Here is a 7486-nt window from a genome sequence, read left to right as displayed (position 1 = left end):
GATATCTTTTACGTGTATGCGGCGTTCTAAGGCAGTCTCTAACTTCTTGATGTTGTCTATGGTGGCTCCGGCCTTATGTGTGTCTTTTTCCCATTTCCTGATGGCTTCTCTTCTCTTTAAAGTTAACTTACTACCACGGGTGGAGTCCTCAAAGAACTCTCTTACTAACTTCGCAACACAGTTACCTGGATGTCGCATTGGTTTGAGCTTCTTAACGTCGGGCTTCTTAATCTCGTACGCACCGTAAATGACCACAGTAACTGGGTAAGCGACCTCGTAAAACATCATGTCAATGCCTACTAACGCTCCCGGGCGCGTATTTTCACTTAAGACAAACAGGTTTTGCTTACCTGACGCCCGAATAGGATTACGGCCCTTTTCGATTATCCACTCGCCGTCTAAATACTTTATAAACGTCAACTCCAAACGGTAGTTACCTTCGGGCATCATGTCGATAATTCTTTCTGCTCTTTCTTCGTTCATCGTCTCATCTGTATCTCCCTCCATAAATGTTGTGAAGGCAAAGTCGGCGTCCAGGCGATCCAACACCTGAGTTCTTAGCTTACGCACAGTTTTGTTTCGTATGCTCTTGATGGCGTCCATCTATATCTAAGGAATATTTTAACCTCCGTTTGCAGTACCCAACAGAGCAGCAGTAAGGGACTTTTCGCGCTGCCACCCGATCGCGCAAGACCCCCTGTAGGGCCTCGTCACTGCTCCAAAAACCCCACCCCCCCTGGTGTTTTTCGATTTGTGATTTTTGGCAATGCCGGCGATTCGCGAGTCCCCCTTACTGCTGCTAAGTGCTAACCCTCCTCAGACGAGCTTGACTCAGTATTTTGAACGATAAACGATTTATCCACTCGACCACGGTTCCAGATTAATCAGCACAACAATAGCCATGAAAACAATGCACCGAACAGACTAGACTTTTTAACATTATATTTTCAACCGATTCCGTGCGTGGCAGAGATGCAAGGGATTAGCCGATATGGTCTGGGGGACGGCTGGTCTCTCCCCTGATGCTTTGGCTAGAACATTTTCTTGCGTAATTCGTGCACCCAAGGACAGAAGGATTTAATCGCCGTCAGGTCCGAAGTCCATACGACGCCTCAGCTCTGCGGATGTCTCGGGGGTATGGCAAAGTGGAATCGATTTTTCAAATTTATTTTGGTGGGTTCTAATCCCATCTTATCCACATTAGACATAAGATTTTTCTTTTTTTATCCATTTTTTATTAGATTTAGATCTTCGACAATAAGTGAAAAAAGATTTATTCCTAGTCGGTTGCTTATAAGTCTGTATAAGTTGGATCCGGAGACGTTATCAGTCATATAAGGTGGTGCCGTGAAGACTTCTGGGTACTAGTGCGCAATTTCTGCATCCTATTAGTATGAAAAGAGAAATAAACAGCCATCCCAGTAAATAATATAATAACAAAGGATGGTAAAAAAATAAGAAAATTAATTGGTGATTCGTGACTGAGAACATTGGGATATTTGACCTTGTTGCGTTATTGTGCAAACGAGTTAAACTTCTGTGAAACATTCCATTATCTTTTGACTAACATTGCAAACTTCTTCAGCTTCTAGGCTACTACTTCTAGGTCTATGTGCATGATGCAGGCAACCCAGTGAACGCCTATAGGACGTCTTGTTAACACAGAAACTCACTTCGGCCTGGCTTTCAACAGACGTTTTTCTCTATCTTTGAAATTTTCCTTTCCTTTTTCCCTAATGAACTCTGCACACATGGCCTACTCTTCTTGTATCCCAAACGAAATCTCTCTCCTGCACTACACCCGCCGCCACTCTCATCGTCATTTCCCCCTCCACTCTCCTCCCCCTGTCCCCCGTCCCCCGCACACCCCAGAAGTCATCATAGCCAATATATAGACTTTATTCACTTTTAAGTTCAGTGAAACTGAAAATAAATAATATTAATGGTTTAATAGTGTACCTTCTAGTACTCCTCCCTTCCATGCTGTGTTATTCAAATAAACCCCTGTCTGTGACGTCGGTGCACCCCACAGTTAGAGAGCTCCGAAGAAACGAATAATGGCGGCGGATGAAGGATAAACCATAGTTTCTTGATGAAAACAGGACCATAATATTACCGCCAAAAGAAAAGCGGGAAATACAATCAGGTGACGAGAACTTGCTATAGAACTGGATTTCAACTCTTATACCTTTCTGATCGCTATATTTACGCTTTTATCCTAAATTTTCATTCATTATCGCAAACCCGAGTTGAAAAAGATCAACCTGACACAAAGATGTCGCAGATTTCGCTTTCAATCAATGAAATTTCCCTCACTCTTAATCAGTTTTTGTTCAAGCCAAAAACATTTGCCAGAGATTGTTTTTCTCTGGCTATATTTTTCATTTATTCTTTCAAATGGATTTCGATCTTTCAGTTTTAGACTCAAAATGAACGAAAGAAAACTGTTTCTTTGAAGTGTGTAAAAAGAGACACAGTACGGTGCTACTGGTGGAAAACTAGACAATGCATGCCTAGCTTGCCTTACAAGTCTGAATTTATGTTTGACCATGGACAACGACGAAGGAGCAGACATGGATGTTGATAGAAGCGCAGAGGATAGAACTGCCCTGGTTGAGCTTAGCAGCAGCACTGAGAAAGACCAAGAGGACAGTTCCTCTAATTGTAGTTCTAATATCATTCAAATCCGTTCTGATGCGTTTATAAAGGAAAAACCAAGTGAAAAAGGTCTGTAGCTATTTAGACAGCTAGCACTGCACTAGTTGGGGGACAGGTTGGGTGGGTGGGGGGGGGGGGTGGGGGGGGGTTGCTGCAAAAGAAATATTGGAATTCATTGCTTGCAGATACATGCCATACAACAAAGAAAGAGAAAGCAAATAATAACATAACTCATAAAAATTGCAGTGTACTATTAGGCCAAGTAAAAATGAATAAATGTTTCTTGTCCCTGCCCGCTTCATTTTTCTGGGCTGCCTATTTTTTTATTATTTCTTATCTGAATGAGAAACATATTTTTTTACTTGGCCTTTAATAAGGCTTAAGGAGATGTTATAAATTTGCATCAGTGCTAAGGAGAGGAGAGATATATGTCAAGCATTTGATCTGGGATTGAATACTTAGGGTGGTAAAGGATTATTTTATCAAAAATCAGGACCCTCTCCACTCTTCCATCTGTCAGCAGTAAATTACTGTTAATTAAATAAATCATTAGGTTATATGAAAGCCCTGTTACAAATTTAAACTTTTAGCTGAAACTTGTATGCAGCAGTGTTGTGAGATAATTTTCACAGGGGTGTTGCATTGCAACAAAGCTTCATGAAAAGTAAAATTCCTACTTCTGCAACCAAAACTTATGTCACGAACAAGTTTCAGGAAGAAATTGTGCTGTGTAACACCCCTGTTAAAATTATCTCACAACACTGTTGCATACAAGTTTCAGCTAAAAGTTTCAATGTGTAACAGGGCCTTCAAGGTGCATCGGACTAATGGGAAAGTACAAAGAAATGTTTTTTATGATTGTGCTGATTATCATGGGATCTTGTCAACTGGATTGCAAACCCGATATCTAAAGTTTGAGTTTCTTTATTCCCTAGAAGATATTGAAGATGAAGATCCAAACTGTATCACTAGTATTGAAGACAGAGATGATGAACAATGTATCAATAGTAATACATTATTAGAGTCAAGAGGATCTTCATGTGATGCAAATGTTTATGGAAGACTCTACCTCGGAGACAATGGATCTCAAGGTAAAATAGAAGAATGTTCATATCACTGTCTCACATGCTTTGATTGTTATTATGGGTAACTGGTCTTTTCGAACCAAAGTCTTTTCGATCCAGGTCTTTTTGAACCAGGTCCAGGTCTTTTCGAACCACCTATATACACTTTCAATCCACCTATATAACTTTCATTGACGAGACGGTAACAACACACACGCTATAAGCAAGTCACTCAGAAAGCTATTTATAATCTTAGGTGTCTGGGTTTTGGATTCCATTATTTAAATTTCTAAGGGTCTGAGTTATTGTTTTTTTTTTTTTTTGATTGTGAGAAGCTGAAAATCCAAGTCATGTTGGGCTGTGTTGGTCAGGTTATTATGATCTTCCTCCTCCTCCTCATCATTATTATCCTCATTATTTGCGACTTTTTATTTCATTGATATTTTCAGTAATATTCTATAACAGTGCTGTCAGTGAGTGTTCATCAGAGAACATGGAACATACTTCAGAAAGTGACAAAAATTCTGTTATGTAAGTACAGCATTTCCCACCTAGAGAATCAGTATGCATTAGACTTTATAGAGGTAGCATGGTCGTGTGGTCATAGTGTCGGTCTCACAACCCAATGATGCTGAGTTCGAGTCTCGCTGTGGCCACTAGCTGAGACTGTATTTGTCCTGGTTTCTGATTAGTTCAGATTCAGTTTCTCAGCCATGCTTGTAAATAGCCAACTGGTTTGCATCCTTGCCAGTTGGGATTCTTAAAACACTTTATGTTTCTTTGATTATTTCTGCATTGCAGTTTAATTTCAGTGTCCCCAATTAGTGGCATAAACTAAATACATCAACACTTAAAGTTATTTATTATTATTATTTCTATTTTTATCACTCTAACTACCAATATGTAAAGCTAATAATTGGTTAAGTTTGAAAATAAATTTTCATATCTATTTGCTTTCATTCAGTGACTCCAATCCTAGCGAGGGAGAACTTGTTGTTGAAGACAACAAGAAACCTTCACCCTCCCACTCCAAGCATGCATCAAAGAGCAGCTCTGCAGAGAAGTCTTACATCTGTCCCGTCGAAGGGTGTGGTCGAAATTTTACCTCATCTGGGCATCTGAAGTATCATCACAGCACCCATAGTGGTGAAAAACCTTTCAAGTGTCAGCACCCTGGATGCGAAAGAATGTTTGCATGGCCTGCGCATTTAAAGTATCACTTGAAAACACACTCAGGTGATCGGCCATTCAAATGTACCTTTGAAGGGTGTGGCAAGACGTTTTACGTACTGCAGAGGTTGAATGTGCACCTGAGAGTCCATACTGGTGAACGACCATATACTTGTAAGGTGGAGAATTGTATGAAGTCTTTTACAACTGCAGGAAATTTGAAGAATCATATGAGAATACATACAGGTAAATGCATTGGATTGTACTTCTACTAAAATATTTTTCAAATATATGATTAATAGTCTTTATATATTTTTGACAATGTAAACTTAATAGGAGAAATGGCTGTTATAGACTAAACATACTGACGAGCTATGCCACTATAGTGAAACCCCACTAGTAGGGAGGTCGTCAGAGCGATTATTCTCAGACTGTGAAATAGTCTGTTAGTACACAAATTAAAGAGACTAGTAGATGTTATTTTATTGTTTTTATGGGGGGTTTTTTCCTATCAAAAACTAATGACCAGAAACTGTTTCACAGTCTGAAGACTGAATCTCTTTTGTTTATCAGACCTCTTGTCTTATGAGCTTCAATTCTAATTAATGTATTTTAGCTAATTTTATTTATTAATTTATTTGTCAATATTTATACAGCTAATAGATATAATATTTGTTTTACAAAGGTGAGCGTCCATATGTTTGCCCCTTCGTAACCTTGGTAGATCTTTTACTGAGCATTCAAGTCTGCGCAAGCACAAGCTTCGCCACACTGGTTGAGAAGCCATATTTATGTGAGATATGTGGCAAGTGTTTCAGCCAAAGTACTGGAAGCAGAAATGCACATGAGAAAGCGACATGCTCTTGAAAGTCCCCCGAGATTCAAAGGCTCGGCTTTCAATAAGTGTTGTACATAAAGATGAGGAACTGGATGAAAGCAACAGGATTCACATCAGTGGATTCAGGTATATACAATACCACATTGTTATTGTCAAAGTTGTTTTACCAAGCATCATCATCATTAGTACCATCACCACCACCATGGACATCATTATAACCTTTCTCATCATCATCATCATCACCAGCACCATAACCATAATCAGTGTCACTTTTATCATCATGATCATCAGAATCATGATCACCAACATTATCAGCACCATCACCACCATGGGCATCATCATAGATTTTATCATCATCATCACCACCACCATTATCCCCATCACCATTGGCATCATCATTATATGACAATATCACCATCATGATCATCACCATCATCATCATCACCACCACCACCACCATCATCATCATCATCACCATCAATACAGTCGACTCTCTTTGAACGACCACTCTCGTAAGCGACCATCTCCCATAAGTGACCACTTTTTGCATTTCCCGTTTTGTTCCCCATAATAACTCTGTAAAAAAACTCTCTCGTAAGCGACCACTCTCGTAAGCGACCACGAGCACCTTTGGGGTCAAAATTTTGGAATTTTTCATTGTTTTTCCTCTCCTGTAAGCGACCACCCAAGAGCCAGTAATGGTGACAGATCAAGAAACAGAGTCATCGGGTATTGAAAACCCGACAAAATATTGACAAACCACACTACTGTAAACATATAGCACATTCAAAATTTTGATTAAAGACAGTTTAATCGTTAATACAGTAGTTTTAAACATGCTAGTCACAAAATTATAAAGGGTTTAGGCTTCCTGTGTTGGGATTCCCATTGTTTGGGCTTCCTGTGTTAACTCTCGTAAGCGACCATCTCCCGTAAACGACCACTTTCTCCTGGCCCCAAGATGGTCACTTACGGGAGAGTCGACTGTACCATCAAAACCATCCTCACCACAACTGGCATTACTATCATCCCCATTGTCACCATATTCAAATGTCCAAAGATAAAATTCTATTTATGTTATGATTGACATTTTTTTTTTTTTCAAAGGTGAAGAACATGAAACAAATCTTATTTACTCTTCTGATATGGGATGTAAGATAAGCACATCAGATCAAGACATTCTTGCGCATCCAATAGTTGCCAAGGAAGTCTCCATAGAAACTACCCCTGTGCAATCATTGCAAACTGTCGTGCAGGAATGTTGCTGAAGAGTTGATTTCCAATCAACAAGTTTTACCACACTCCAGTGCATGTGTTGTCTCCTTAGCTGAAAACCGTGGTTGCGCAGCAAGCTCTAATTCAGTCTATGTTGGACGGGACGGCTGTCGTCCCAGTTACCCAATCAGGTTCATCAGATGAATTAACTGTAGTAGATCATACCCTTCATCAAGAGGTTGAACAAATAATGCAGAGTGTCGTCAGTCACCTATCCTTGGTAGTCAGATACAGTTACCAATCAGTGGTGACGATGAAACGCATGAACAAGGCACTCTGACTGTCGAAGTACCAACATACATGGTACAATCACATTCACAAAATGTCTTGCTTGATCAGGAGCATGAAGATATCAACTCCTTAGAGAATGACGAGAGAACAATGATAGTTACAACAGAATCCAATGAAGAAATCTTTACAATAGTTTTTCATTCAAAAAAATCCGAGGGTCTACATTTGACAATGAAGTTCATTTATGTAC

The 7486-nt window shown here is 39.6% G+C and overlaps 1 pseudogene; it reads left to right on the top strand.

The window, feature by feature from the left end:
* The first annotated feature begins 2047 nt into the window (after positions 1 to 2047).
* Positions 2048 to 7285, top strand: LOC148904997 (uncharacterized; annotated as a pseudogene).
* The last annotated feature ends 201 nt before the right edge of the window (positions 7286 to 7486 follow it).

Source organism: Actinia tenebrosa, unplaced genomic scaffold (genome assembly GCF_029948245.1).
Source record: "Actinia tenebrosa isolate PJP-AT-01 unplaced genomic scaffold, QUT_ActTen_1.0 PGA_scaffold8__29_contigs__length_14323225, whole genome shotgun sequence".
In the NCBI taxonomy this organism is placed as follows: Eukaryota; Metazoa; Cnidaria; class Anthozoa; order Actiniaria; family Actiniidae; genus Actinia; species Actinia tenebrosa.
The sequence above is the reverse complement of the archived record's forward strand: the minus strand, read 5'-3'. Positions and strand labels throughout refer to the sequence as shown.